General features: G+C 37.4%; 1 pseudogene across 1 annotated transcript; it reads left to right on the top strand.

Moving 5' to 3' along the window:
• Positions 1-3,272: 3,272 nt before the first annotated feature.
• On the top strand, positions 3,273-4,129 carry LOC149127294 (ferritin light chain pseudogene; annotated as a pseudogene). The gene has a single exon (XR_016231457.1). The product of XR_016231457.1 is annotated as a ferritin light chain pseudogene (transcript).
• Positions 4,130-8,063: the final 3,934 nt, after the last annotated feature.

Genomic DNA, 8,063 nt, shown 5'->3' with positions numbered 1-8,063 from the left:
CTAGTCAAAGAAGCCCAATTCCAAGAGCATTAGGAAAATCACTGTAGAAAAGCAAAAAAAAAAAAAAAAAAGTAATATCACTATGTTCCTAAATCTGTATATATGAAATACATGAAACTTGTGTAACTTAAATAAAATTTAAAAACGGAAACAAAGAAGAAACATGAACAAGGAAGGCAGTATGACTACCCCAAAGGAACACAATAATACATTCATAATGGGCTGTGAAGAAGGGGAGACTGACAAAATGAATGGTTGTAAGATTACTCAAAAACACAAAGAAGCAGTTACGTCAAATAAGAAAATCTGTACATGACACGGATGAGAAATTCTGCAAAGTGATACAGATATTGAAGAAAAATCATACAGAAGTATTAGAAATAACTCAATATGTCAAATAAAAATAGAGTGGGAAGACTTAACAACAGATTTGTGAGGCATAAGAAAACATATCTGAACTAGAAGACAAGTCCTTTGAATTAGCTCAGTTGGACAAAAAATGAAAGAAACAATTAGAAAAATCAAAACCACTATTTGGAACATATAGAACGTTGCTGAGCAACCAAACATGTAAGTCTTAGGAGTCCTAAAGTCATGGGGGAAAAAAAAGAGTGTCTTAGAAAGCTTATTCAGTGAAATAATTATAGAAAATTTCCCCACTTTGGAGAAAGATATGGATTTCCAAATACAGGAAGCACAAATAGGCACAATCAGAAAAGATCCTCACCATGACATATTATAGTCAAACTTCCAAATGTAAAACCAATAAATACTCAGGTGTAAAAAACAAAATGAAATCCTGTCTTTTCCAACAAGATGTTCACAACTTTTATACTTTATACCATTATACTTAGTGAAATAAGCCAGTCTCCAAAAGACAGATATCATATGCTTTCCCTGGTCTGAGGTAACTGATAGAATACCTAAAATGTAATGTGTTGGAGTGAAATGGACATTTTGAGATTCCATGATTTCTTACAGCCCTTGTCTCTTCCATTGTGGAATACTGTTTTGGTTTCTGTTGTTTGTTTGTTTGTTTTTTCATACTATTTGTTGAAATCTTTTACATAGTGTAGGGTTAACTATACAATCATTATGTAAACTGAAAATAGATCTTTGTAAAAATTAAGAGTGGGAATGTGAGAAGGAGGAGGAGTAAGGGTTGGAGCATGGGAAGGAGGAGGGGTGTGGGGAGCAAGTATCACTATGTTCCTAAATCTGTATATATGAAATGCATGCAATTTGTATAACTTAAATACAATTTTAAAAAAATAAGAAAAGAATAAAGAAAATATCCTAACAAGTACAAGAGAGAAAAGCTAGGTTACCTATTAGGGATCTCCAATTAGACTGATATCAAATTTCTTAACCGAAATCTTACAGGGCAGATGGATGTAGAGATACACTCCAAGTCCTAAAAGAAAAAAAAAATTCTGTCAACCCATAATACTTTACCCAGTATAGCTCTCATTTATAAATAAAGGTGCGATAAAGACCTTCCAAGTCAAGTAAAAGTTGAAAGAATTGGTCACCATGGGCCAGCCTTACAAATGATGCTTATGGATGTGCTACACACAGAAATAGAGAAAGATAATCAGTATTATGAAAGAAAGTGAAAGCAAAAACCTACCTCCTTGTAAAAGGACACAGGAAATTCAAAACCAACAATAGGAATATTTATGTGGAAAAAGTCAGGACCAAGTTGTTACTTATCAATATTAATCATGAATGTTAATGGCCTAATTTTTTTTTTTTTTGACAGGCAGAGTTAGACAGTGAGAGAGAGACAGAGAGAAAGGTCTTCCTTTTTCCTTTTTCATCCCCCAAATGGCCGCTACTGCCAGCGCACTGTGCCAATCCGAAGCCAGGAGCCAGGTGCTTCCTCCTGGAGGACCTGGGCCATCCTCCACTGCACTCCCGGGCCACCACAGAGAGCTGGACTGGAAGAGGAGCAACTGGGACAGAATCCGGTGCCCCAACCAGGACTAGAACCTGGAGTGCCGGCACCCCAGGCGTAGGACTAGCCAAGTGAGCCATGGTGCCAGCCAATGGGCTAAAATCTTAAATTAAAAGGTACACATGGATGAACTGATTTTTTAAAAAATCAACATGCTGCAAATAAAAAACATAACCGACCAATAAAAATAGACACTGAAAGTGAAAGTATCAAAAAAGATATTCCATGCAAACAGAAATTAAAAACTAGCAGAAGTAGCAATACACATATCAGACACAACAGACTTTAAGACAAAAACTTTAAAGGAGACAAAGAATGCCATTATATAATTCTTAAGAGATCAGTTTAACAGGAAGATGTGACTATAGTAAATATGTACCTAATGCTAGTATACATTTAAAAACACTATTTAATATGCTATTTAAAACAAATGTTAATGGATATAAAGGGAGGTGTAAGCTCCAATACAATATTGGGGGACTCAAATACTCCAGTTTCATCAAAGGACAGATCAAACAGACAAAAAAAAAAAAATCAACAAAGAAATAGCAGTTAATTTACGCTGTTGACCAAATGGGTCTAATTGATATCTCTAGAACATTTTATCAAATAGCTGCAGAATACACATTCTTTTTCTCAGTGTATGGAACATTCTGTAGGCTAGTACATATACTAGGCCTTAAAAGGAGTCTCAACAAATTCAAAAACATTAAAATCATATCAAGTAACATTCTGACCAGAATGGAATGAAGCTGGAAATTAAAAATATAAAACACTTTAAAAAATATACAAAGACTTGGAGACTGAACAATATGCTCATGAGTGAACAGTAAGTCATAGAAGAAATCAAAAGGGAAAGCCAAAATTCCTTGCAAGTAATAAAAATTGAAATACAACTTATCAAAACATGGGCTAAAGCACAAGCAGTGTTAAGAGGAAAGTTTATAACTACTAGTGCCTTCATCAAAAAATTTGGAAAGATATCAAATGAATTATCTAATAGGTCATCTCAATGACTTAAAAAAAAAACAAACTCAAAGTTAGAAAGAGGAAAGAAATAATTAAAATTAGGGAAGAAATAAGCAAAGTGGAAATTTTAAAGCTACAACAGATTAGTGAAAGAGCTTATTTTTTGAAAAAAATTAATTATTATATAATTAATATAATTATTAATATTTATCATATAATTATATAATTATACTAATCAGATAATATCATTATAACAATACATAATTAATATAGTAATATAGTAATAATTATATAGTAATATTATTATATAATAATAATTAATATAGTAATATAGTAATATAAAATATTACGCGTCGGGAGACCCGCGGACCTGTGTCTTGCTTCAACAGTGTTTGAACGGAACAGGCCCGGGGACTCTCTCACAGGCTTTGACGGTCCTCCGACCTCCTCTCCAGTCAGAAGCTCCGGGACCACCTCTCGGCCACCTCCTGCTCCTGGGACCAGCCCACCGCGGTTCTGTGGTCATCTCACCGCCGCCAACCATGACCTCCCAGATCCGTCAGAATTACTCCCCCGAGGTGGAGGCTGCCGTCAACCACCTGGTCAATCTGCATCTGCGGGCCTCCTACACCTACCTCTCTCTGGGCTTCTATTTCGACCGCGACGATGTGGCTCTGGAGGGCGTGAGCCACTTCTTCGAGTTGGCGGAGGAGAAGCGCTAGGCCACTGAGCGGCTCCTGAAGATGCAAAACCAGAGCGGAGGCCGCGCACTCTTCCAGGACGTGCAGAAGCCGTCCCAGGATGAGTGGGGCAAGACCCTCAACGCCATGGAAGCCGCCTTGGCCCTGGAGAAGACCCTGAACCAGGCGCTCCTGGACCTTCATGCCTTGGGCTCCGCCCACACGGACCCTCACCTCTGTGACTTCCTGGAGAACCACTTCCTGGACGAGGAGGTGAAGCTCCTGAAGAAGATGGGCGACCACCTGACCAACATCCGCCGCCTGAGCGGCCCCCAAGCCTCGCTGGGCGAGTATCTCTTCGAGAGGCTCACGCTCAAGCACGACTAGGGGCGCCCGGAGCCAGTGGCGCAGCGCGTCTGCCCACTGCTCTCCTGCCAGCCCCTAGGCAGCTTGTTTACAGCCCTAAACCCTCTCCCAAACCTGGGACCAAATGGAAATAAAGTTTCTTGCTGCAAAAAAAAAATATATATATATATTAATAATTTGAAATAATAATAATATAATAATAAAAAATCATTGCCCCAACTAGCCAAAAAAAACTGAGGGTGAAGGCCCAAATTAACAAAATCAGAGAATAAAAGGTGATGTTACAATTGATACCATGGGGAAAAAAAAGAATCATCAGGAATATTTACAAACAGCTTTATGACCAAAAAAACCCCTGAAAAATGTAGAAGTGGAAATATTTGTGGACATATAACATTTTTTTCAAAATTGAGGTACCAAGATATAGAAAACTTCAACAGATCAATTACCAAGACTGAGATTTAATCAGTAACAAAAAGACTCCCAATAAGGAAAAACCCAGGACTGAAAGGTTTCATTGATACATTCTAGCAAGAATTTAAAGAAGAACTAATATCAATTCTTCTTAAATTATTCAAAACAATTAAAGGGGAGGAATCCTCCCAAACTCCCGAGTCCAGCCTTACCTTAATTCCAAATCCAGAAAAATATACAACAAAAAGAGAAGTATAGAACAATCTCTCTGATGACCATAGATACAAAAATCCTCAACAAAATAATAGTTAATCAAATTCAACAACACATTAAAAAGATCATCAATCTGGCCAGTGGGATATACCCCAGGGAGGCAGGGATGATGTCTAAACATATACAAAGAAATATATTTGATACATCACATTAACAAATTGAAGAATAAAACCATCTGATTATCTCAATAGATGTAGAGAAATCATTTGATAAAATACAATACACTTTCATATTAAAAACCTCAAAAATTGGGTATAGAAGGAACATACCTCAACATAATCAAGGCAATATGTGACTTACCCACAGCCATGGTAATACTGAATTGGAGAAATCTGAAAGCATTTCCATGAAGATACAGAATCAATCAAAGATGACCACTTTAACCATTACTATTCAATATAATTCTGAAATTTTAACCAGAACCCAAGAAAGCAAAATCAAAGGAGGGGGGTACAAATTAGAAAGGAGAATGTCAAATTATCACTTTTTGAATATGACATAATTCTATATATAAGGGAACCAAAAGACTCCACTGAGACTATTGGAACTCATAAGAGAGTTCAGCAATTTGCATATAATTCAATCAATACATAAAAATTAATAGCATTCATATATACTAAGAAAGTGCCAGCTGAGAATGAACTTGTAAAATCAGTCACATTCACTATAGCTACAAAACATTTTGAATACTTTGGGATAAATTTATCCAAAGGTGTGGAAATTTTCTGTAATGAAAATAACAAGATTGCTTTAGCTATTCGAGGTCTCCTGTGTCTCCATATGAATTTCAGCATCATTTTTTCCAGATCTGAGAAGAAGGTCTTCGGTATCTTGATTGGTATTGCATTGAATCTATAAATTGCTTTTGGGAGAATGGACATTTTGATGATATTGATTCTTCCAATCCATGAGCATGGAAGATTTTTCCATTTCTTGGTATCCTCTTCTATTTCTTTCTTTAAGGTTTTGTAATTTTCATCGTAGAGATCCTTAACATCCTTGGTTAAGTTTATTCCAAGGTATTTGATTGTTTTTGTAGCTATTGTGAATGGGATTGATCTTAGAAGTTCTTCCTCAGCCATGGCATTGCCTGTGTATACAAAGGCTGTTGATTTTTGTGCATTGATTTTATACCCTGCTACTTTGCCAAACTCTTCTATGAGTTCCGGTAGTCTCTTAGTAGAGTTCTTTGGGTCCCCTAAATAAAGAATCATGTCATCTGCAAAGAGGGATAGTTTGAGTTCTTCCTTCCCAATTTGTATCCCTTTAATTTCTTTTTTCTTGCCTAATAGCTCTGGCTAGAACCTCCAGAACTATATTGAATAGCAGTGGTGAGAGTGGGCATCCCTGTCTGGTACCAGATCTCAGTGGAAATGCTTCCAACTTTTCCCCATTCAATAGGATGTTGGCTGTGGGTTTTTCATAGATTGCTTTGATTGTATTGAGGAATGTTCCTTCCAAACCCAGTTTGCTTAGAGTTTTCATCATGAAAGGGTGTTGTATTTTATCAAATGCTTTCTCAGCATCTATTGAGATAATCATATGGTTTTTCTTCTGCAGTCTGTTAATGTGGTGTTTCACATTGATTGTTTTGCGTGCATTAAACCATCCCTGCATACCAGAGATAAATCCCGCTTTGTCTAGGTGGATGATCTTTCTGATGTGTTGTTGCATTTTATTGGCGAGAATTTTATTGAGGATTTTTGCATCTATGTTCATCAGGGATATTGGTCTGTAATTCTCTTTCAATGCTGCATCTTTTTCCGGCTTAGGAATTAAGGTGATGCTGGCTTCATAAAAAGAATTTGGGAGGATTCCCTCTTCTTCGATTGATGCTGGAGAGGATGTGGGGAAAAAGGGACACTAACCCACTGTTGGTGGGAATGCAAATTGGTTAAGGCACTGTGGAAGTCAGTTTGGAGAATCCTCAGAAACCTGAATATAATCCTACCATTCAACCCAGCTATACCACTCCTTGGAATTTACCCAAAGGAGTTTAAATTGGCAAACAAACAAGCTGTCTGCACATTAATCTGCAGCTCAATTCACAATAGCTAGACCTGGAACCAACCCAAATGCCCATCAACAGTAGACTGGATAAAGAAATTATGACATGTACTCTACAGAATACTATACAGCAGTCAAAAACAACGAAACCCGATCATTTGCAATAAGATGGAGAAATTTGGAAAACATCATGCTGAGTGAATTAAGCCAGTCCCAAAGGGACAAATATCATATGTTCTCCCTGATCGGCAACAACTAACTGAGCACCAAAGGGGAAACTTGTTGAAGTGAAATGGACACTATGAGAAACAGTGACTTGATCAGCTCTTGTCCTGACGGTTGATGTACAATGTAATACTTTATCCATTTTAGTATTTTTTTGTTCTAGTACCATTGGTTGAACTCTGTAATTAAAACGCAATTATTCTTAGGTGTTTAAATTTTAACTGAAAAGTGATCCCTGTTAGGAATTTGGAAAAAATTATGCTGAGTGAAATAAGCCAATCCCAAAGGGACAAATACCACTTGTTCTCCTTGATAGGTGACAACTAACTGAGCACCAAAAAGGAAACCTGTTAAAGTGAAATGAACACTAGGAGAAACGGTGACTTGATCAGCCCTCACCCTGACTGTTGATGAGCAACTTGATATGTTATCCCTCTTAGTATTTTTTTTGTTTGTTCTACTTAATACTTTTGGTTGAATACTGTAATCAATACACAACTGTTCTTAAGTGCTGAAACTTAACTGAAAAGTGATCACTGTTAAATATAAGAGTAGGAATAAGAGAGAGAAGAGATGTGCAATTCGGGACATGCTCAAGCTGACTTACCTCAAACGGTAGAGTTAGAAACATACCAGGGTATTCCAATTCAATCCCATCAAGGTGGCATGTACCAATGCCATCTCACTAGTCCCAGTGATCAATTTCTGTTCACAATTGATCATAATGATAGGACTAAGAACCAAAGGGATCACATAAAGAAGAATAGTGTCTGAAATACTAGCTGATAGAATCAAAAAGGGAGAGAACGATCCAACATGGAAAGTGAGATACACAGCAGACCAATAGAATGGCAGATGTCCTAACAGCACTCTGCCCTCAGAATCAGCCTTAGTGCATGCAGATCCGGCTGAAAAGCCCATGAGAGCATTTCAGGCATGGAAAGCCAAGACATTCTGGGGGAAAAAAAAAAAACCTAAATGAAAGATCTCTGCAAGTGAGATCCCAGTGGAAAGAACAGGTCATCAAAGAAGGAGGTACCTTTCTCTGAAGGGAGGAGAGAACTTCCACTTTGACCATGGCCTTGTCTAAAAATGATCAGAGTCAATGAACTCAGGGGGCTTCCATAGCCTTGGCAGCTCATGACAAGAGCCTAGGTTGATTACTGATGCCA

Source organism: Oryctolagus cuniculus, chromosome 3 (genome assembly GCF_051225735.1).
Source record: "Oryctolagus cuniculus isolate XC-2025 breed Fujian yellow rabbit chromosome 3, ASM5122573v1, whole genome shotgun sequence".
Lineage (NCBI taxonomy): Eukaryota > Metazoa > Chordata > Mammalia > Lagomorpha > Leporidae > Oryctolagus > Oryctolagus cuniculus.
The sequence above is the reverse complement of the archived record's forward strand: the minus strand, read 5'-3'. Positions and strand labels throughout refer to the sequence as shown.